Here is a 21407-nt window from a genome sequence, read left to right on the forward strand (position 1 = left end):
CGCGGCAGGGCCCGGCCGCCACCGGTGCCCAGGTGTCGGGACGCGGCCCCGCCAGGTCCCGGGCCCAGACCTTGACGCCGCTTGGCAGGGGCTGCGGCGCAGGGCGCTGAGGGGCGACAGCCGCGGCCACCGCGACCCCGGCCTTCTGGACCCGAGCTCGGGTAACCTTCGAAATGCGGGCCTCGCGACCCGGCCACCGGGAACCTGGCGTCCAGGGACGCGAGGGGGGTCTGCGACCCCTTGAGTGTGGAGGCCTCTTGCCCAGACCTGACGCGGAGACCGCGGGCGCAGTTCGGGGAGGAGGAGAGGGGAGTATGGGCTGCGGAGCGGGGACCAGGACCCTGGAAGGGGACTGAGCCTGGGCGCCACGGGGAGGGGCTGCAGGCCCCGAGAGCAGCGGCCGGGCCTCGGCCTAGGGTCCGCGCTTCCCGATTCCCTTCCTCTCCCTCTTCTCTCCCTCCACCATCCCCTGCCCCTCGCCCCGCCCCGGGCTCAGGTGGCCACTAGGTGTCAGACACGGCCCGGGCCTGGCCCACGCTGCGGCTCCTGCGGCCAGCGGGGAACGCAGCTCCTTCCTCGCTGCCCTGAGGGAGATGTCACCTTACAGGAAGCCTGAACTCCTGTACCACCCTCCTGAGACACACGCGCACACACACACACACACACACACACACACACACACACACACGGTGACTTTTCCTGCCCCTCTTTCTCAAAGGGCTTTGTCTGAGACCTGCTACCCACCCCCCAGGCAAAACAGCCTAAGGATAAATACAGTTCTCACCCGCCGAAGGCCTAGACCTTGCCAACGGCAGCCTCCCCTGTCCCAATAGCTAAGAGAGGAGGATGCCAAGGCCAAGGCTGGGGGCCAACCCCTACCGCAGACCCCTATCCAGGAAATGCTGTGGGTAGATAACAAGTCCAGTTCAGACTTCTTACAAGCTCAGAACAAAAGGTTCTTTCCTGTCAGATGCCTGGCAAGACTTACCAAGAGCCTGGGTTAAGAGGGAAACGGGGTTTCCTCCCCTGGAGATGTAAAAGAGATACCCCTCCCCCACAGCGTGGCTCTCCCTCTCCCTCCCCCTACCTCCCACACTGTGGACTTCCCATGGGCAGTGGCCAGAGGTTCCTGGAGGACCCTGGCCCAGCGGGCCCTTGGGGATTTACTGCCCCCTTACAGAGAGAACATATTCTCAAGCACATGGCAAGACACCCAAGGGTGCCCACTGCCCTGAGCACACCTAATAATGAGGCAAACAGCAGGGCCCACCCCTCAGAGTGACCAAGCTTAAACCTGCTACGGCATAAATTTGTTGGAGTAGCTTTCCAGTTGGAGGGCGTTAATGGACATTTTAAATTAAGAAACAGCTTCCTTAGCGTGCCAACAGGCAAACAGCAGGCAACAAATGCTCTGTGTGTTAAATGTGGAACTCAGCCATTTCCCATTGTTTAGCCTGTATATCTGGGCTTAGAGGAGGAGAACTGGAGTGGGCAGGGTGGCATAGAGGAGCAGAGCCTGCTGGGAACTCTGTGATTTGAGTGCTGAGCTTCCCGGTATAGGGCTTTCAGCCCCTTCCAAAGCTGGGAGAAATGCCTGCTGAGGCAGGAAGGGGCCCCTTGGGTCCTTCTTCCCTGCTGCCGCCATGGTCCGTGGCCCTGGGCTGTGGCAGCTCCCTCTCAGAAGGGAGAGCATACCCTGCCAGCAGTGTTCTCAGAGGTCTGCTTAAAGTGGGGAGGGGGTGGAGGTGGTGCTGAGTGACATAAGGTGCCTCCATGGGGACCAGCCACACAGGGACTTAGCTCTAGGGGCTCACGGCTCCTCTTAGCCATTTTAAAGAGCAGATGATCCCACCAAACTGCCGTCAACACCAAAATCCGCAACCCAGGATGGCAGACACCCCCACTCTCCCCACGCTCCCTGCTGCTAAGCCTGCTACCACAGAAGCTAGAGAAGCTTCCGCCCTACAGCTGGAGGCAGAGGTGGGTAAGAGCAGGCTGGCAGAGCAGCACCAAGGCCCCCTCTTGAGGACTGAGGATGCGGTCCAGGGTATGTTCCCTGCAATCCCATCCCTTCCCCGCATTCACAAAGCCACCGCCAGACTCCCCAGATTCCCTCCCGCCTCTCCTTTGGAGTGTCCCAATCATCACTTGGCTCATTCTTTCAGATCTCAACTCCCAAGACAGGCGTTCTGTAAAACCATCTGATCCAGCAGCTGGAGTTGAGGTTGTGATGTAAGGAGAGACTTTGTGCTAAGTGTGCTCATGACAGCTCTGGGAAACCACACCTGGCGTTCACCTTGCTCTTTGGCCAAAAGCATTTAAAGGGCAGGAAGAACCAAGGCAGTGAGCAGAATGTACCCAATGAATACCCACGGGCACCTGGCTGATGAGGGCTGCCCTTACTAGGGCTCCCAGATTGAGTAAGATGGATTCCCAGTTAAATTTGAATTTGATATTTTTTTGGCATAAGCATGCTCCACTCCCTGTAATATACTAAAAATCTGTTCATCATTTATTTGAAATTCAAATGTAGCTGGCAAGCCTGCTGTATTTACCTGGCAAGCCTACCTTGCTCCTGTTTGGAAAAGACAGGAGAGGGGCCTCCTGGCCATTTTGGCCCCTCCCAGCAAAGCTTCCCTATCCCCAACGGGCTGAACACCCCGCTAACTCCTCAGCACATGCTACAGGCAGAGGCCTTAACCTTGGGCTGCAGAGAATATAAAAGGCACAGGAGACAGTGCCCCAGGCCTAAGGTTCTGCAAAATGCTCCCAGAATTCATTTGCTCTTTACAAGAATTTTTATCAAGTCCCTTCAGTGTGCCAGGTGCTGAGTGACCCTGGGAGTGTATCCATGAACACAAGAGACACAGCCCTTTCTCTCTGACCTTAGAGTGTAGAAAAGGTGCTCAACCCAGATATGAGGGTCAAGGAAGGCTTCTGGGACATGTGACATCAACTCAAAGAACCACAGGACAAGCAGAGGTTTGCATGGCAAAGGGACAGCAGGGAGAGGACAAGACTGTCCTAGCCAAAGAAACAGCTAGAAGGACTAGAGCTTCGTGCGGGAAAGAGGAGATGGCCTAACTAGTTCACCTTCGGGGCTCCTGGGCTACTGCCAGAATCAACATGCCTGAACCGAGCCTGCACCAGCTCCGGGAGGTAAGGCTTGCCTTAGGATGGCAGGGAACTGAAAGACGTACCCTGACCAGTGTACAGAGCAGGGAGCAGCCTGCTGCCGGGGGCGGCACCACCGGCCCCCTCCCTGAGGAGCTTGCTCCAGCTTCCTGGAAAAGAAAACTAGTCTGAGTCTGAAAGCAAGTGGCTACTTTGATGAGCTTAAAATGGAACTATAATCACTTGGAGAAAAACCTATCTTTCAGCTTCAGGGACAAGCAGCCCCAGCAGGAGCAGCCAGAGCGCCAGGAGCAGCCGCGATGGGGAAGGAGTAGCAGCGAGGCAGGGGACTGGCCACTGAGGAAGACAGTGAGTCACCTGGGAACTCCACAATTTGAGGGGATTGGGCAGAGGGACATCACGGGCTGTGGGTCCCAGGCTGCCCCCCAAGCCGGTCCAGTCTGGGAAAGCAGGTCAGACAAACAAGAGCAAAACCTGCTCACAAAGCAATTTAACCCCTCAGGAGGGATGGAGAAGCGATGAGTGTCAGGATAGCCAGGCCAGTTTTCACCTCTGCCAGGCTCTGAGGAACAGGATGCTAGTTTGATAGGCAGAGGGGACCAGCCTGGTACAAGAGATGGCATGATGGCACCCGGTGCCCAAGGTGGGAGGTGATGGAAGGGGTGGGCTTTCCAACCTCTCTTTGTGTTTCTGTACAGCCTCCCCCCCACCTCCCAGGGACAGATCAGCAGGAAGTCTGTTTTCCCTTCTGCTCTCCCTTCCTTCCCTCCCTTCCTCCTTCCCTTCATTTTTCCTCCCTCCCTCCCTTCTTTCCCTTCCTCTCTCCCTCCCTTCCTTCTCTTCCTCTCTCCCTCCCTTCCTTCTCTTCCTCTCTCCCTCCCTTCCTTCTCTTCCTCCCTCCCTCCCTTCATTCTTTCCCTTCTTTTCCTTTCTTTCACCAAAGGTTTATTGGGCACCAGCTTGTGTCAGGCACTGTTCTGGGCACTGGAGAAATAGTAATCGATAAAACAGAAGGTCCTGCTTTTATGTAATTTATATGAAGTGAGGGCATCAGATAATTAAAAAGGAAACTGACTAACAATGCATATACACACATACACATATATATACACCGACACACAGAAACCTAATTGCATGTAGCAACAATTATTAAGAAGAGTAAAAAGCAGGGGAAGGGCTGGAGTGTCACAGGAGAAAGGCTCTCTGAGGAGAGAGGGGTAGAGGTGCAGNGTATTAAGAAGAATAAAAAGCAGGGGAAGGACTGGAGTGTCACAGGAGAAAGGCTCTCTGAGGAGAGAGGGGTAGAGGTGCAGGCCCTATGAAGACGTAAGGGAAGGTAACCCCAGATGAGGGAAGAGGGACAAAAGGCAAAGGCCCTGAGGCAGGAATGTGCATGGTCATCTCCACCCTGCCCTACCCTCTAACACTGTCCTCCCCAACAGAGGAGAAATTGTATACAGAGTAGTAAACAGGAATGTAAACAGGTTCTCAGGGAAGGCGGAAGTTGAAGATGTGAGGTGTGAGGCAGGGACCCAGCAGCAATTCCCAGGGTGTCTAAGAAGTGTCCATAGGCCCATAGTTGTAGTTTATCTGATTACTGGCCATGTCCTTCACACAACAGAGAACGTGGACATAGGGTCACAGTCAGTGAGGCACTGCCAAGCACCCCTTGTCCAGGCTGGCCTGAGCAAGAGGCATTGGAGCCCAGCCCCAGGACCTCACCTGGGCCAGCCCTCCTCTCCAGGAAGAACACATGAAGAGGTTTGTGTCCCAGTGGGGTCTTCAATCCCCACCTTCCTGCTTTTCTCCTTGAGTAGGCCAGTCTGTCAGTCAATCCACAAACATCAAAGACCTGCTATGTGAGTGCTAGGGATGTTCCTTATGGAGAGCAAGGAAGACCCCGAGGAGCAAAGGTGTGAGCCTGGGGGTGAAGGGTGGCCGGAGCCTTGGGTGTTGTCAGCAGAGGCGTGGAGAGGTGCTGCTGATAATGACAGCCACCTCATCAACTTCATGAACCAGCCATAAACTGCAGACCCAGGACTCTTGCACTTTGTTCAAAGCCCTCAACAGCTCTGAGTTCTCATCTTCACTCAACGCCATGCCTATCCCCCTTGGTTCTCGGCCAAGCTCCTCATGACATGAGAGCAGCAAAGGAGTGGGGGCCACTCTGAGCCCGAAGTGCAGGATGACCAAGCCATGGCCCAGAGGATGCCCCAGTGCGAGCTGGGCAGAGGCTCAGGCAGTGTCCCCCAGTCGTGACTTTATGGCAGCCCTCTCCAAGTCAGAACTCAGCTGAATCCAGAAGAGCTGACAAAAGGGGGCACTCGTATAAGGCACTGTCTCTGATGAGTACACGAAGGCTGGTAACTCTTCCAAGGTTATAAGTTAGCAGCACACCTGTCCTGAGTCAGAGGTTTCACTTAACCCTGCTCTCCCCCTCCCACCTCTGTCCTGTACACTTCTCTTGGCCTTGGCCATCACCTCCTATCTGGAGTGCTCCTATCAGGCCAGCTGGTCCTTGTCAAGAGCAGATTAGATTCGAAGGCACCTTGACCTTAGCTCAGAACCTCCCTGACCCAAGAAGCCATGTTCCTTTGATTCCTTCCAGCCAGTGCGAGACCCTAACAAGTGGGCTGCTACCAGGGAGAATCACACTGCCAGCTGGTCCCCCAGTTAGGATTGATCCTTGTCTCTTGCCTCATTGCCTGCTGTGGGCCAGTCATACCTCTTGTTCTAGGAGGGCTCTGAGGGGCGCCTTCCTGCAGCAGGGCCGAACTGGACTCTCCTGCTCTGACTGCAGCAGGCAGCTCTGGGCAGGCTTGCTTCACAGCATCGCCCTAAAGTTCCAGGGCCCAAGAATGTTGCCCAAGGGCTGGCTCTTTGGTTTCAGAACCTAAGGCTGTATCTTTGGAAGGCATAGATTCTATTTGGAGTCTTTAATAAGTCATCCATCCCAACATACAGTTGTCCCCTAGGAAGCGATAGCTCTTCACAGCTTCAAGGGCAGTGTTAGGTCCTGACATTGACACAACTCTGAGAATTCTCATCTATCTTGAGTTTTTCTCCTCGTCCAAGGGCCTCTCCTCATCTGATAAAGCCAAGCTCCATCAGGGCTTTTTTTTTTTTTTTTTTTTTTTTTTCTTGACAGAGGGCTCAGTCTTGGCTTCACTTCCCTGTAGAGTCAAGATCCGGCTGCACCTGCTTGCCTGGGCAGCTGTACACAAGCAGATGTGGTGGCCGGTGTGAATGAGCCCAGCTCCTGAGCTTTGCCACACCCCCAAGATGACCAGGCCCACCACAGAGCCTGGCCCCATGCAGGTTCCTTCATGAACAGGCTTCTCCCTGAAAGCCCCAGCACCCTTCCCTCCCAGCTGCCCATCAGAGGAGGTCTGCTAAGATAGAAGGGTCTCAGCTCACATTCTTCCCTCCTCCTATCCATGTTCATCAACCTCCCTCACTCTCAAGGTGGCGGGGGGGGGGGGGGGTCNAAGTCCACTGCCACCTTTCTCTCAACATGGGACTTTCTGTCTGACACCTGCATAAAAGGCCCTCTCAAGAGCTCCTTCCTAAAACAAACTACTACAAAGTAAACTAAAACCAAATGTCATCTTCTTCCCTAGGAGTCCCTCCTCTGACCCATCTTTGGTGCCTTCAGGAATTTGTTTCTTGAAGGGCCATGAGGGAAGGGGCAGGGAGGCCAGGCAGGGCCAGGGTGCTGGGCATTCAGGGGACTTTGTCAGGGCCCTGGGCTTACTAGAGGTGAGGGGTGGACCCCGAAATGAATTTGCCTCCTGCGCTCTGGGTCACACAGCAGACTGTGACCGGGCCAGTAGGCATGTGCCTCTCCCCCAGCCCGGTGGGAGGCTGGCCAGACCCCCAGCTCCAACCCCCTGCCACCACTCTGATGGTAACTGCCCCCTTCTCTGTGGGTCCCCCATGTTTCTGTCTCTGCTGAAACAGACCTCATTTCACTTCTCTGCCTCTCTGTCTCAGTTTATCTCCCTGGTCTCTCTCCCTTCTCTCCTTCTCTGTCTTCCTGTCTGACCTGAGGTTCCCTGGGCTGCTGGGAGGCAGATGACAATCTCCAGCACTTCAGAGTGTGGGCAGTTTCCTGGCCCTTCTCTGGGAACAATGTGTGAGATACACACAGGGGCCCTGTAGTGCTTTAGGGACAGTTAGATGCCCCAGCGCAGGGCCCCACTAGGGCTGGGGAAGGGTCACTGTCACTCAGTCAGGCCCTCAGGCAGGACAGGGATGGTGGTGCCGAAGTCTAGCAGGCATACAGGATGACCGCTGCAGCTAGCGAGCCCTAGGCACCCCCACAGCCCCTCACCGCCACCATGTCATGCCTGCTGCAAGGGAGACTGAGATCGATTCGTTCTAGTCAGGATCTCAGCAAACCTGCCGTGTACACAGGCGGCCACGGCTGCACCAGGCCCTGGAAGAAATGTGAGCATGAGGGTGCCCAGTTTCTACCGCCCAGAGCTCAGGGGGAGATGAGTATGCAAATGGCCACAGTCCCACTCACTGACGGTGCTGAGTGCTGAAGCCATGCTCCGGGAACAGAAGGGCAGGTCGGGCCTGGAGGGACGATGGCTGGTGAGCAGGAGCTTGGAGGCAAGGGACATTCCAGGCAGAAGGAGTGAGAGACAGGAAAGTCCCCAAGGGCCTGAGAGTTCAGGGTCTGCTTGACGTGCCTGTGGGCAGCTTGCATAGACTGCTGAGTCAGGAGAAGGATGGAATCTGACTGGAGTTGCAAACACTTTTTAGTTTGCCAAGTAAAGACATTTTTTTTTAATATGCCATTTTCTCACATAAACCATCTTATGAAAGAAGTAATATTTTAACTACAAAAAAAAAAATAGAAAGGTTATTTGGAATAAAAGATATTGTGACCAAAACAGGACAGCTGGGAACTTGGCTGATATATGCTGACTACTTTCTATATCTGACTGTTCTTGTCTTGCTCTCTTTATTGCTGACTATTAACACTTTATCAAGGCCAGAGTTGGCCAGCAACAGGCCTCTGAGAGCATTGATACCTGTGGAGATAGGGCCAGAAATGAGGATGTGGAGGAGGCAGGGGGAGGAAGGACTTTGGACTTCACTCCAAGGAGCGCAGATTTTATCCCCAGATGAGGCGTGGGGAAAGGTTTTGCAAACGGTTGCTGTTTTCAGGTTTGTGCTTTAGGACAAGCATCCATTCCCAGGCTGCGTGTGAGAATGGGCTGCAGAGAGAGAGACTGAGGACGAGAACAGAGGGAGGGGCCTTGAGAGATGATGAGGATCCATAGGTGGGGGCAGTGGCAGTGGGGCTCAGAGAGGGGGCTGGGCACCGCAGTGAACAGGTGGGGCGAGAGGAATGCACAGAGCCAGAGAGAAGCAGATGTCCTGTCTGTGTGCATTTGTGCTGGGACGGCAGCAGAGGTCACCTCACCAGGAGCAAAGCCAGGAGAAGTGGGTTTATGATCTGGGGTTAAAAATAAGAACATCTAAAGGATATGGCACTTGACAAATCCCGTGAAAGTGGATAGAGACAGCATTTTGGAGCGGACAGTGGAGTGGCTCACTGTGGCACTTATCCGACTTTGCATTTGGCCTCCACCACTTGTGTGACCTTAGTCAACTTACTAACCTTTTTGTTAGTAAAAACTAAAAAGCCTTTGTTTCCTCTCCTGTAAAAAGGGAATCAAATGTAGCTAACCCATTGCTAGGAGGTTTGAATGAATTAAGATCTGTAAAGCACTTGGAGGCCTCGCTCGATGGACATGGCCCGATTTTGTACAATGTTGTATCTCTAGCACCCACATAGCACCCATGGCATAGGACAGCCCATTAATGTTGGTGAAACACAGGAAGGAGGCATGGTTGGGGCAAATGCCAGGACTGGCTTCACGGAAGGACAAGAGTCTGGGACAGTACTTTGAGTGTGCCCAAGTCCTCTCCAGGCAGCCCTCACTTGCCTCTCCCACATTTACTGAATAGTGACTGAGATAGAAAATTTGGTGGGCTTCGGGAAGGGGAGGGACTCAACACCTCCTGAAGGTTCTGTGGGGTGGATGTTCTCTGGGGCCCAACAGCATCTCAACACCCAAAAGGCAGGCAGAGAAAAGGGGCAAAGGACCCCGTGCAGGCGAATGGACCCACAGCAGCTGTGGGAGTGAGAAGAAGAGCTGGCCCCTCAGTCACCAACCTCTTCACACCAAAAGACCAGCACCCTCCAAAACCAGGTCTTCATCTCCTTTCCCTCCCACCATCTAAACCTGCTTCCAAAATGCTCCCTTCCTAGAAACATGTCACCCCCCCTCACCTCCTCCTCTACCCCCCAACCAGTCAGCTCCTGCCTCCTTTCAGCCCCATCTCCCTCGGCACACCCCTGAATCCACCACTTCTTTCAGTGTCTGGGGGTCCCTAGGCCACTGTCTTCTCCTGTAACCTCTCCAAGCTTGCTCATCATACTTCACTGGTGGCTCTGAAATACATTTGTGGTCAGGGCACTGCCCAACCTAAAGCCTTCCTGAGGAAGAAGTCCAACTGCCCACTTCAGCTTTGGCAGCTTCAGCCTGCTTTTCTAGCCTTTGCTAACATCCTAGCGCTGACCAGGGTAAATCTGTTTCCTCTGCTTCAAATGTGAGTCTTCCAACAGCTGACCCGACCAACCCCTACCCCTTCTTTCAGGGCTCAGCCCAAGCAACACCCCTAGCTGGAGCTCAGGGCCTGTCACATCTTTGGAACTTACTTGTCAAACATCGAGGTAGTCTGTGTTGGTGAGACCATCTCTGGCATAAGCACAGTGCTCTCAAGAGAAATGTACAGAGGAGCAAGTGAGAGGGGAAAAAACATGGAGACATTTTTAATGAAGACCAGGCAAGATTGGGCAATAAGAGACAGGACAGATATGAGTCAAAGATTACTCAGATGTTCCTAGCCCTGGAGGCGGAGATGGGTCGTCACTGTCCACAGCTATGGAGTTGAACTTCACCCGGGACCCTGAGTGAAAAAACACCCCTTCCCCTTGACCCTGCTTCCTGGGAGTCAGGGCCCTGACACCTCAAAGACAGAGTGTAATAGAGACAAGGCCCAAGGATGCTTACTTCCCACAGGGCATTGTCCTTGGAATGTCAACTTTAAAAAAAAAAAAGCCCAATAACTTGCTCATTAAATTTGTGCTTGACGTGTAGCTACAGGGAGACATGAACGCTAAGAAAACTTTCTCCAAAGAGAGGAGTGCTGATTCCAAGCAGAAGAGTGAATTCTACAGATACTCTGCATTTTAGAGGGTGAAAAACTCACATAAACAAAGTAATTTTTCACATGAAAAAGATCTGAGAGTTTTCATCAGCTCCCAGGGTCAGTGTGAGCCACAGGGCTGACCAGGCTTCCAGAACAGCCAAGACGCCCTGTAGCTGCACCAATAGACTCAAGTTAACTGGATCAGGCCCCCTTCTGCACCAGTTAGACCAGCCCTGAGGCTTTCCTCAAACAAGGGTATACTGTTCACAAGGGATGTGGAAAATCTGCAGTCTGTTCACAAGAGGGTGATCAAGTGCAGAGGAATCTGGAAACCATCTCTTCCCTTGAATCGCTGAAGGTGATATATTTCTCCTGGAGAAATGGAGACTCGGCTAGACCTGGATGCTACCTCTCATGTTAGAGGGTGGTTGTGTCAAAGACAGAAAAGCCTCACTAAGTATTTCTCTAGAGAACAGAGTGAAGAACAGCAAGTGTAAACGATGAAGCAGGAGACACAGTTAGCATAAGAAACAGTTTCTAACAACTAGCGCAGTCCAGCCCACCAAGGTAGTGAGCTTCCTGGTGCTGGAAATGTTCAAGTGGAGGCAGGGTGATGTCAAGTCTGTGGTAGGCATCACTGGCAAGAGAGCAGTGGTTCCTGACCATTTTTTCCCTCCCAAACATCCCACTGTTAAGGAATCCCATGTTCTGAAATATTGTATCTATTTAATAAACTGTACTTATTCAAAGTAAAAATTTTCCCATTTTAATAGTCAAAAACCTATATACTGCGAATCGTCTGATGCTTAGGTAGGTGAAGCCCACTGAATAGCCCAAGAAGTGCTCAGCCTTGGGGGGCTGGAAATGCATCTAAGAAGAGGAAGTGTGCCTTTCTGCCAGAATTCAGTATTCCAGCAAGGTGCCAAAATTACCAGCACAAAGGGAAAGAGGAGAGGCACAGGTAGGTGTTCTCTAGGCCTTCTAGAAAACACGGAGTTGTTCCTTTGGCCGCCTACATGCAAGTCTTCAAGAAAGGTAAAATTGTAGACATCAAGGGAGTGGGCACTATTCAAAAAGGGATGCCCCACAAATGTTACCATGGCAAAATTGGAAGAGGCTGCCGTGTTTCCCAGCATGCTGTTGGCATTGTTGTAAACAAACAAGTTAAGGGCAAGATTCTGGCCAAGAGAGTTAACGTACGTACTGCGCATATTAAGCGCTCCAAGAGCCAAGATAGCTTCCCAAAATGTGGGAAGGAAAAGTGATGAGAAAAAGAAGCCCAAGAGAAAGAAAGGTACCTGAGTTCAACAGAAGCGCCAACCTGCTCCACCCAAAGAACATAACTTGGGGAGAACTGATGGAAAGGACCCTGAGGCACTGGAACCTGTTCTGTAAGAATTCACAGTTTAATAGGTGTAAAAATAAGTAAGTCAATAAATAAAAGACCTCTGGACTGGTTTAAAAAAAAAAAAAGAGGTTGTACCAGAGCTGGGATTTGCAGAATGACTTGGGGTTCTGTGAGCCAACAGGGGGGGTCTGTGGGTCAGGGAAAGACTCAGGTACAAATAAAGCTCCAGAATGCACCACTGAGTATAAAGTGGGGCTGCCATGAGACTGGGGCAGGAGGATGCAGATTAAAAAGGGATGTTCATGCTCCGCTCCAGAGCTTGTCAGTTCAGCAGGGGACAGGCTGGAGCTTGGACCAGGAATGGGGCATGATCTGCAAGGAGTGAAGAGGTGCTAGCCACAAAGGGAGAAAACAGACAGAATCCAACTACTTTAGAAGTAACCTTCTGTGATTACCCCAAGGAAATGCAAACAAGTCACAAACCAGGAATTACATCTGCAGCACGTTGAAATGACAAAGGACTGCTAGGAAGTGTATTTGACCCACTGTAGGAGTCAAGAAGAAAAAGGAAAAAAACAAATGGGCAAAGGAAATAAACAGGACTAGCACGAACAGGGAAGCACAAATGTCCCCTAAACACATGAAAAGGTGTTCAACCTCATCAGCAACAAGGGAACGAAAACATATCCTACTTAAAGAACTGGCGCAAATGTAGAAATTGGACAATAGTAAGTGTTGGTGAATATACAGACCAACATGGGAGCTCTCATCCAATGCTGGTGGGAGTGCAAATCAGTGCAAGTATTTTGTAAGCAGTTTGACATTTGGACACCCTTGAACTTTTGCAAGTGAATATTTGCATACCCTTGACTAGCAATTTTACTACCAGTATATTCCCTAGAGCAATATTTCTCAATGAGGACCAGTTTCATTTTTAATTTTCAATTTGCTGGGGGAACAATACTTTTGTAAATTATAATAAGAATGAATATCTAAAAAATGAAGTGAAAAAAAGACATATAACATATAAGCCCTGATATTTTATTATTCAATTCAATGTGCATAATGTTACTTATGTATACCAAGGAGATATATACAAGAGAATTACTGGCAAATTATTTTGTAATAGTGAAAAACAAGAGGTAACCCACATGCCCAGTGACAGGATTAGAGATTGGGGAAATAAATTGTGGTGTCATCATGATGATTTATGGACTATTATACAGTTATGAAAGTATATGAACTATAGCTCTATGCCACAACACCAACAAAGTCTCAAAAACATAAAAACAAGCCTCAGAAGACTCTAATAGGATACCTTTTTGGAAAAAAGCTTTATCAAAGTGCAATTTAATTTACATTTCCATGTTGTGGAATGATTCACCCACTTAAAGTGTACAATTATTAGATTATTTAGAGAATTGTGCAACCATCACACTATCTAATTTCAGTACATTTCCATCACCTCAAAAACAACCCTCATGCTTATTTTTAGCCACTCCCCCCACACCACCCACCCCCTGCCCCCAGACAACCACTGATCTATGTTGTCTCTATAGATTTGACTTTTCTGAACATTATGTATAAATGAAATCATATAACATGTAATCTTTTATGTCTTGTTTCTTTCATTTAGCATCATGTTTTTGGAGTCCCTCCATGTTCTAGCATGCATCAGAACTTCATTTCTTTAATTGTCAATTCCTTTATGTGGATAAACCACATTTGGTTTACTTATTCACAAGTTGATGGACATCTGGGTTGTTTCCACTTGTCAGCTATTTTGAATAGCACTGCTTTGCATACAAGTCTTTGAACAGATATGTGTTTTCATTTCTCTTAGGTACATTCCTAGGTGACACTGTTTTTATAAAACTCTAAGACAAACAAAACTAAACAGTGTGAAATACACAGTACTGAAACTATTCTTTAAAAGTGAAGAGAGCTTGGGCACCTGGGTTGAGCGTCCAACTTCGGCTCAGGTCACGATCTCATGATCCATGACTTCCAGCCCCGCTATCAGGCTCGCCGCTGTCAGTATGGAGCCTCGTATGGATCTTCTGTCCTCTCTCTCTGCGCCTTCCCTATTTGTGCTCTCTCTCTCAAAAATAAGTAAACATTTTTTTAAATGTTTTAAAATAATTAAAAATGAAGAGAGTAAGAAACACAGCATTCAGGGGGCGCCTGGATGGCTCAGTTGGTTGAGAGTCTGACTTCGGCTCAGGTCATGATCTCACGATTCATGGGTTTGAGCCCCGTGTTGGGCTCTGTGCTGACAGCTAGCTCAGAGCCTGGAGCCTGCTTCAGATTCTGTGTCTCCCTCTCTCTCTGACTCTCCCCTGCGCTCTCTCTCTCTCTCTCTCTCTCTCAGAAATAAATAAAACATTAAAAAAGAAAGAAAGAAACACAGCATTCAGGGGAGTCATTCGGGGGTGATGTGGGGAAAAGGGAAGCACTGGTCTCAGCTAGACAAGAATAATGTTGGAGAGTGAGTTTATGGTATTCATTTTATTATTATTCAAATCGTACATTGCATTAGATACCAAATATACATACATGTTTCTATTATTTGTAATGTACATATATTACATAAAAAGATATTTTTAAAAATGAAAGGCTACCTCCAATACTGTAATTCCATTCATCCCAGGATAACCAGGTCCCTACTCCAGCCAACAAGATTAAACTTGCTCACGCTCTGGCCACCTGTCTGCACTTAGCCTGCTCGTGGCTCCCTCTGCCTCAGCCACCGTAGCCCACCCCACTGACTGTTCCTCAAAGGTGGGGAGCATCTCCAGCAGGTGCAGGTGTCTTCCCTGAAGAGTCCCTCCCCCAGATGTCCACAGGCTGCTGGCTGGCTCCCTTTATGGCCTTTCTTCTCTAATGCCCCTGGTGGAACAGCACATCTGCATGTCCTCCTTTATGTGCTCCAATTGCAGCCTCATTTACTTTGCAACATGATATTGTCATCCCCCCAACACAGACACGTCCAGCTGGGCTCTGTTTCGCTCCCTGCCAAGATCCCAGTATGCAGAAGTGCCTGGCCATAACAGGGTCTCAGCAAATACTTATAGAGTGAATTACAGCAGCCAAGCTTGTGATCAGATGGAGATTACTGGTGTCATCCAACAGAGCTCCTCTCGTGTCCACCAAAAGCACAAACAGCATACTCCAGGTAACCCATGCCACAGACGCATCTCGGGGAAATGCATGATCTCAGTTGGATAGCCTGAGGTGTTGAAAATGGTTATCTGACCCTCCTAAGCACCTTCAAGAACCCTAGGTGTCCAGGATCCCATTTCGAGGAAACTGGGCCAGGCAAGCCTGAAAGTCCTCTGCAAAGCTAGGACTCCACACTCCCATGGCAGAGTGGCCTCTGGGAGAAAGTGGTCCAATGGTCTTCATCATCCTGATCCAAACCTCAGACACATAATTCCAGAAGGCAGCTGAGCACGCGCCTAGAGCCCAGGGAGGTCTGGGCTAGAAGTGTGGATTTGGAAGCTGTCTCCAGTTTCAATCCCACAATCTACCTTCATAATCTTTTTTTTTAGGTTTTTATTTATTTATTTATTTATTCTTAAGTAAATGTAATCTCTGTACCCAACATGGGACTTAAACTCACGACCCCAAGATCAAGAGTTGCATGCTCTTCTGACCAAGGCATCCAGGTGCCCCCACCATCATAATCTTAACCCCAGGACTGCACTGACCAACATGAAAACCACTAGCCATGTATGACTATTGGACATCTGCAATGTGGCCAGTATGACTGGATTTAATTTTAATTCATTTTAAGATTTTATTTTTTTAAGTAATCTGTCCCTCCAACATGGGGCTCAAACTCATGTCCCCAAGATCAAGAATCATATGCTCTATTGACTGAGACAGGCAGGTGCCCCCTAATTAATTTTAATTTAAAAACGGAAACAGTACAGAATATTTTCTCATTAAACACAACTTTATTGCTTTAATAGGACTACATTTCATGCTGTTGAAAATTTAGCATCCAAATCATGATATGTAAAATGCACACCAGATTTTTTTAAAGTTTATTTATTTTGAGAGAGAGAGCATGCATGCAAGAGCAGAGGAGGGGCAGAGAGAGAAGGGGACGAGAGAGAGAGATTGAGAGCATCTCAAGCAGGCTCTGCTGTCATCTGGAACTCAAAATCATGAACCGTGGGATCATGACCTGAGCTGAAATCAAGAGTCAGACACTTAACCGACTGAGCCACCCAGGTGTTTCAATGCACACCAGAGTTTTAAGACTTAGGATGCAAAAATAGGTAAAATATCTCATTACTAATTTTTATAATAATCACATGTTGAAGCGGTAATATCTTGGATATATTGGTTTAAATAAAATATTTTATTATTAACTCAATGTTATTAAAGTGTTATTAAAATGAATGTTACCTCTTTCTTTTTATTTTTTTAACGTGGTTGCCAGAAAATATAAAATTATGTATATATGGCTCTCATTATATTTCTGTCGGACAGACATTTACATCATCACAAGAAAGTTCTACTGGACAATGCTGGTTGAGTCTAAGAGTCCAAAATGGGACTCACCTTGGCCTCTAAGCATCCCACACTGGTCTCCTGCTTTCTGCAGGGGCGGGGAGGGGAGGCCTAACCTCTCTCAGATTCTACCTTCCTCCAGAAGAAGCTGTCTTGCCTGTCCCCTCCAGCCTGCTTGAACCCTCTTCCTCCGGACTTTTTAGCATCCACTACTTACACCAGCCTTAAGCACGTGGCCTCAGGGACCGAATTTGCTCTTCACCTCAATTTTTATATTAAAGGTAATCTTGTATTTCTCAATGCCTTACATATAAAGAATACTAGCTGATGACTTTTATAATATTAATAACATATTGTTTTTGTATGATAACTGACAAGGGATTGATCTTCATTTTCTCACAACGCTTAGACCAGCGGATGGGTAAAAGTGTTCACAGCCATTTCACACATGAGGACACTGAGGCTCAAAGACATTATTTTGCTCAGATCATGAGACATATGAGTGTGGCTGAGATTTTTCTGGCTCCTAATCCAGTGCTATTTCCCCTATACTTTGCTTTTGGTACCTATGTGAATTAATGCTGAATAAATATAGAAAAGATAGATAGCATGGATTTAGGAAACTAGAGCTTTTCATGGGCTGGGCTTTGAGAGATGGGTAGATTTTGGCTAAGGAAACAGGAGTAGAACCACAGCTTCTCTAAAAACCAATCAAAAATTAGATTTCTTGATGAACATAGAATAAAAGTAGTAAATATTTGGGCATATTTTTTAATAACAGCTTTATTGAGATGTAATTCATATGCTATAAAATTCCCCTTTTCCAAGTATACAATTCAGTGGTTTTCAGTATATTCACAGTTACACAACCCTCATTGCTAATTCCAGAACATTTTCATCATCCCAAAAGAAACTCTATACCATTGGCATTCACCTCCATTTCCCCTCCCCCCAGTCCCTAGCACCCACTAATCTACTTTTTGTCACTGCAGATTTGCCGAGTCTAGAAATTTCATATAAATGGACTTATAAAATATGTGGCCTTTTGTGATTGACTTCTTTCACTTAGCATAATGTTTTCAAGGTTCATCCACGTTGCAGCATATAATAGCATCAATACTTGTAGCATATAATCAATACCTCATTTCTTTTTATGGTTGAATAATACTCCATTGTGTGAATATACCACTTTTTGTTTATCCATCCATCAGTTGATGAACATTTGGGTTGTTTCCAACTTTTGGCTATTATGAATAATAATAGGCTTCTTGGGCATTTGTGTGAAAGTTGTGTGGATGTATTTTCAATTCTCTTGGGTACATACCCCAGAATGGAATTGCAGGGTCACACGGTAACTCTACATTGAACATTTTGAAGAACTACCAATCTGTTTTGCAAAGCGGCTACCACCATTTTGTAATCCCACCAGCAATGTGTAAGGGTTCCAATTTCCCCACATCCTCAACATTTGTTGTTGTCTATCTTTTTTACTTTAGGCATCTTGGTGGGTGTGAAGTGGTAGCTCAGTTTGAGGTTTGATTTGCATTTTCCTGATGATTAATGAAGTTGAGCATCTTTCCATGTGTTTACTGGTCATTTGGGTGTCTCTTTGGTGAATGTCTATTCAAGTCCTCTGCCCATTTTTTTTCAGTTATTATTTATTTATTCATTTTGAGAGAGACAGAGACAGTGAGAGAGACCTGAGCCAAAACCAAGAATCAGACACTTAGCTGACTGAGCCCCCAGGGACCCCTTTTTCCCCATTTGTTTAAAGTTTATGTATTTTGAGAGAGACGAGAGAGAGAGAGAGAGAGAGGGAGAGAGAGGGAGAGAGAGAGGAGAGAAACATTCCCAAGGAGGCTCTTCACCATCAGCGCAGAGCCCAATGTGGGGCTTGATTTCAGGAACCGAGAGATCAGAATCTGAGCTAAAGTCAGACACTTAACCAACTGAGCCACCCAGGTGCCCCTCTTCTGTCCATTTTTAAATGGAGTTATTTGTCTTTTTGTTGAGTTGTAAGAGTTTTTTATATATTCTGGACACAAGTCCCTTATCATATGCATGCTTTGCAAATAGTTTCTCCCATTTTGTGGGTTGTCTTTTTCATTTTTTTAATGGTGTCCTTTGAAGCACAAAAGTGTTTAATTTTGACAAAGTATAATTTACCTATTTTTTTCTTTTATCACTTGTGCTTTTAGTGTCATAGCTGAGAAACTACTGCCTAATCCAAGGTCAGAAAGATTTAGGTCTATGGGTTTTTTTTTTTTTAACATTTATTCATTTTTGAGAGGGAGAGACAAGACGTGAGCGGGAGAGGGGCCAAGAAAGAGTGAGACATAGAATCCGAAGCAGGCTCCAGGCTCTGAGCTGTCAGCACAGAGCCTGACACAGGGCTCGAACCCACAAACCATGAGATCATGACCTGACCCAAAGCTGAATACTTAACCAAATGAGCCACGTAGGCACCCCTGTATCTATGTTTCTTCTAATATGTTTAAGATTTTTGCTCTTACATTGTCTGTGACCCATTTTAGGTTAATTTTTGTAAATGATATGAGATAGGAATCCAACTTCATCCTTTGGCATGTGGAAATCCAGTTTGTCCGGAACCATTTGTTAAAAAGACTTTCTTCCCTTTCCCTCCACCCCATTTAATTGTCTGGGCACCCTTATCAAAATATCAAGTGAATGTAAATGTAAGGGTTTATTTCTAGACTCTCAATTTTATTCCATTTTGGGGCATATTTTCTAAGGGATTTTTTTTTCCTCGAACTGTGATAACTGGTGATCTCTCCTACCCTGGAAGAGAGGTGGAGATATTGAGTGATCTCCCACGCAGACTGCGTTTCCTTTGTTGGGTCAGGAACACAGTGACCTTCTCCTATAGGAATCAGAAACCCCTCCATTGTTTTGATGGCAGCCGGGAAGTAGCTGACTGACCAAAGGACCTTATCTCTTCCCTGCCTCTCAAGGTTACTGCAAATATCAAATTAGATAATTTCCACAAAAGAATTTAGGAGGTCTAAAGTGCTATCCAAATGTAAGGTATATTCTTATTATACCTTTCCTTCATGAGTAAGACTCTAAAAAGAGAGTGAGAAGTTTTTAACTTTTACTCACTGGGATCAAGGTGGCAGTGTCAATATTATCGCAAATTCCCAATTAGTGAGGTCTGGCTCTTCCTGTTATTCTTGCAGGAGGCTGTGAGCTTCCCCCATGGAAAGTGAATATGAGTGGGGTTTATTCCTTTTACCCATGCCCCCCCTTCCTTGAATGAAGACCTACTTTGTGCCAGGCATTGTGCTAAGCTCTGGGAAAACCCGAGAATAAGGCAGAGACAGTCCCTGTCTTCTGGAGTTGATGGGGTAGTGGGGAAGCAGTCCCACTCAACAAGCTATTGTAATAAATGTGACCACTGGAGAGGTGCAGAGGGATGCCTCCAACCAGCCCTGGTATCAGTTTACTCCATGTAAACCATAGGGATTAGATTCTCTTCCAACCCATTTACTTTTGCTTCTGTGACTTTTCAGTGAAGCAGAGGCTCTTCCATGCTGAACCCAGATGTTCTACAGACATCACCACAATGCCACCCAGGCGTGAGAATGGACCAGACTACTGTGCCATCGTCCTAGACCCGGTTCTCAGCAGCTTTTTGGAGGGCAGTCCTGGCTGAAACCTGCCTCCATCCTGCTTTCCTGGGGTTTCTTTCCTGAAGACAGAGAAAGGCTCCCTGGTTACAAGCTAAGCCTCGGACTCTTCTTCCACTCCACCCATCCTCCCCCCGCCCCTCCTCCAGAGACTGAAAGGGTGTCGCTCTCACCACACCACCCCGTACCCACCCTGCCCAAGCCACCAGTGGAGACTCTTCCCTCCCAGAAAGCAACAGCTCACTTGTGTGCCCCGGGGCTCGCTGTCCTTATAGCATGGAAAACCAAGCTATGAGGACCACCCGAGAGCACCTTCCTCTTCCCTGCTCCTTCTCCCCACCTCTACCTCCAGCCTCCTCCACTCCATGTCTTCCTGGCACCATGTCATCTGACAAGTCAGCACCATTTCGGGGTTACTCAGGTCACAGCCTTCTGCACATGCTCCATGTGACAAGGCGAGCCCTGTGTCCTTCAGAACCTCAGGCTCCTTCCACTTCCATCCTCCCCTCCCACACCTTTCTCCACTACTAGCATATAGGGTCCTCCCACCTCTGGGGACAGATGTCCCCAGGAGGGGTTAGGCAAGGACCCTCAGCTTCCACAGCCTGGGGAGATGCCATTCTCTCCCCTCCCCATGCTTGTCACTTGTAGGGACACGTGGATGAGACAGGCAAAGAATGAGGAGGAGTGTGCAGGCCTGAGGTGACTGGGAGCCAGCCACTCAACCTGTCTGAGTCTTCATTCATCTGTCAGTGGGGGGGTATTTCTCATCTGGAGGCTCATCTCATCGTTCTCAGAGGCTGCAGGTCTGTGTGGTTGTTGCTGTGTAAGCGACTGACAGCTTATGTCCCCAGTGGGAAGAGAGCAGGTGTGCCAGCGCTCCTANTCTCCCTCCCTTTCCCGGTAGTCCCCCACCAGCGCCCAGGTGAGCCGGGGGCTCGGGGCGTCTCTGCAGCACCTCCCCCGGGCGCCTCCAGCCTCCAGCGCCGAAACTTTCCCCGCGGGTGCAGGCCACACCCCCTCCCCCCAAGGCCTGGCGGAGACGCTGGACCGGGTGACTGATCGTTAACCCCATCTCTGCCGCACCAGCGGCGCAGCGAACAGCTCCCCCACCTTGTCACTCGGGAACCCAGAGAGGCCTGGGGCGGTGAGGCCGGGCTCCCGGGGGCCTGCGCAGAGGCTGGGTGATGAGGAGAGGGCACCGTGTGCTGACTTGGGTGCTCCAGCAAACTGCTGGCTCCCGCAGCCTCGGAGGGGTGTGTGTGTGGAGGGGTCCCCCCTTCCCAGCTTCCTCTGTGAGAGCCTGACCTGAGCCCCCTCTGCCGCCGCCATCACCACCCCCACCCCCGCCCGGCTGCAGTTCGCAGGGGGGCTGCCTTGGCCCCTCCCCGGGCAGTCGCCCCTGCCCGGGCGGGCCAGGAAGCGTCGGTCCCCGCCCCGCTCGGTTAGGCCCGTGTCGGGGAGACTTTGGAGCCGAGGAGGAAGCGCGGCGGGGCGGGGAGGTGGGGGTGTGTCGGAAGGTG

The 21407-nt window shown here is 49.1% G+C and overlaps 2 long non-coding RNA genes and 1 pseudogene across 3 annotated transcripts in view; 2 read left to right on the forward strand and 1 right to left on the reverse strand.

Moving 5' to 3' along the window:
• The first annotated feature begins 101 nt into the window (after positions 1–101).
• On the forward strand, positions 102–19977 carry LOC144245044 (uncharacterized). Of its 2 annotated transcripts, none has more exons than XR_013339142.1 (4): positions 102–161; positions 3381–3483; positions 16441–16518; positions 19768–19977. It is a non-coding gene; the product is annotated as an uncharacterized LOC144245044 (long non-coding RNA). The 2 variants fall into 2 exon arrangements; XR_013339143.1 differs by lacking the exon at positions 102–161 and adding an exon at positions 3100–3159.
• Positions 11233–11763, forward strand: LOC144244974 (large ribosomal subunit protein eL21 pseudogene; annotated as a pseudogene).
• Positions 19683–21407, reverse strand: part of LOC144245043 (uncharacterized) — an 8165-nt gene continuing 6440 nt past the window's right edge. Inside the window, exon 3 of the long non-coding RNA XR_013339140.1 lies at positions 19683–19946. This is a non-coding gene — a long non-coding RNA (uncharacterized LOC144245043). The remainder of the gene's footprint in view (positions 19947–21407) is intronic.

This window comes from Crocuta crocuta, unplaced genomic scaffold, assembly GCF_008692635.1.
Source record: "Crocuta crocuta isolate KB4526 unplaced genomic scaffold, BGI_CrCroc_1.0 scaffold288, whole genome shotgun sequence".
Taxonomy (NCBI): Eukaryota; Metazoa; Chordata; class Mammalia; order Carnivora; family Hyaenidae; genus Crocuta; species Crocuta crocuta.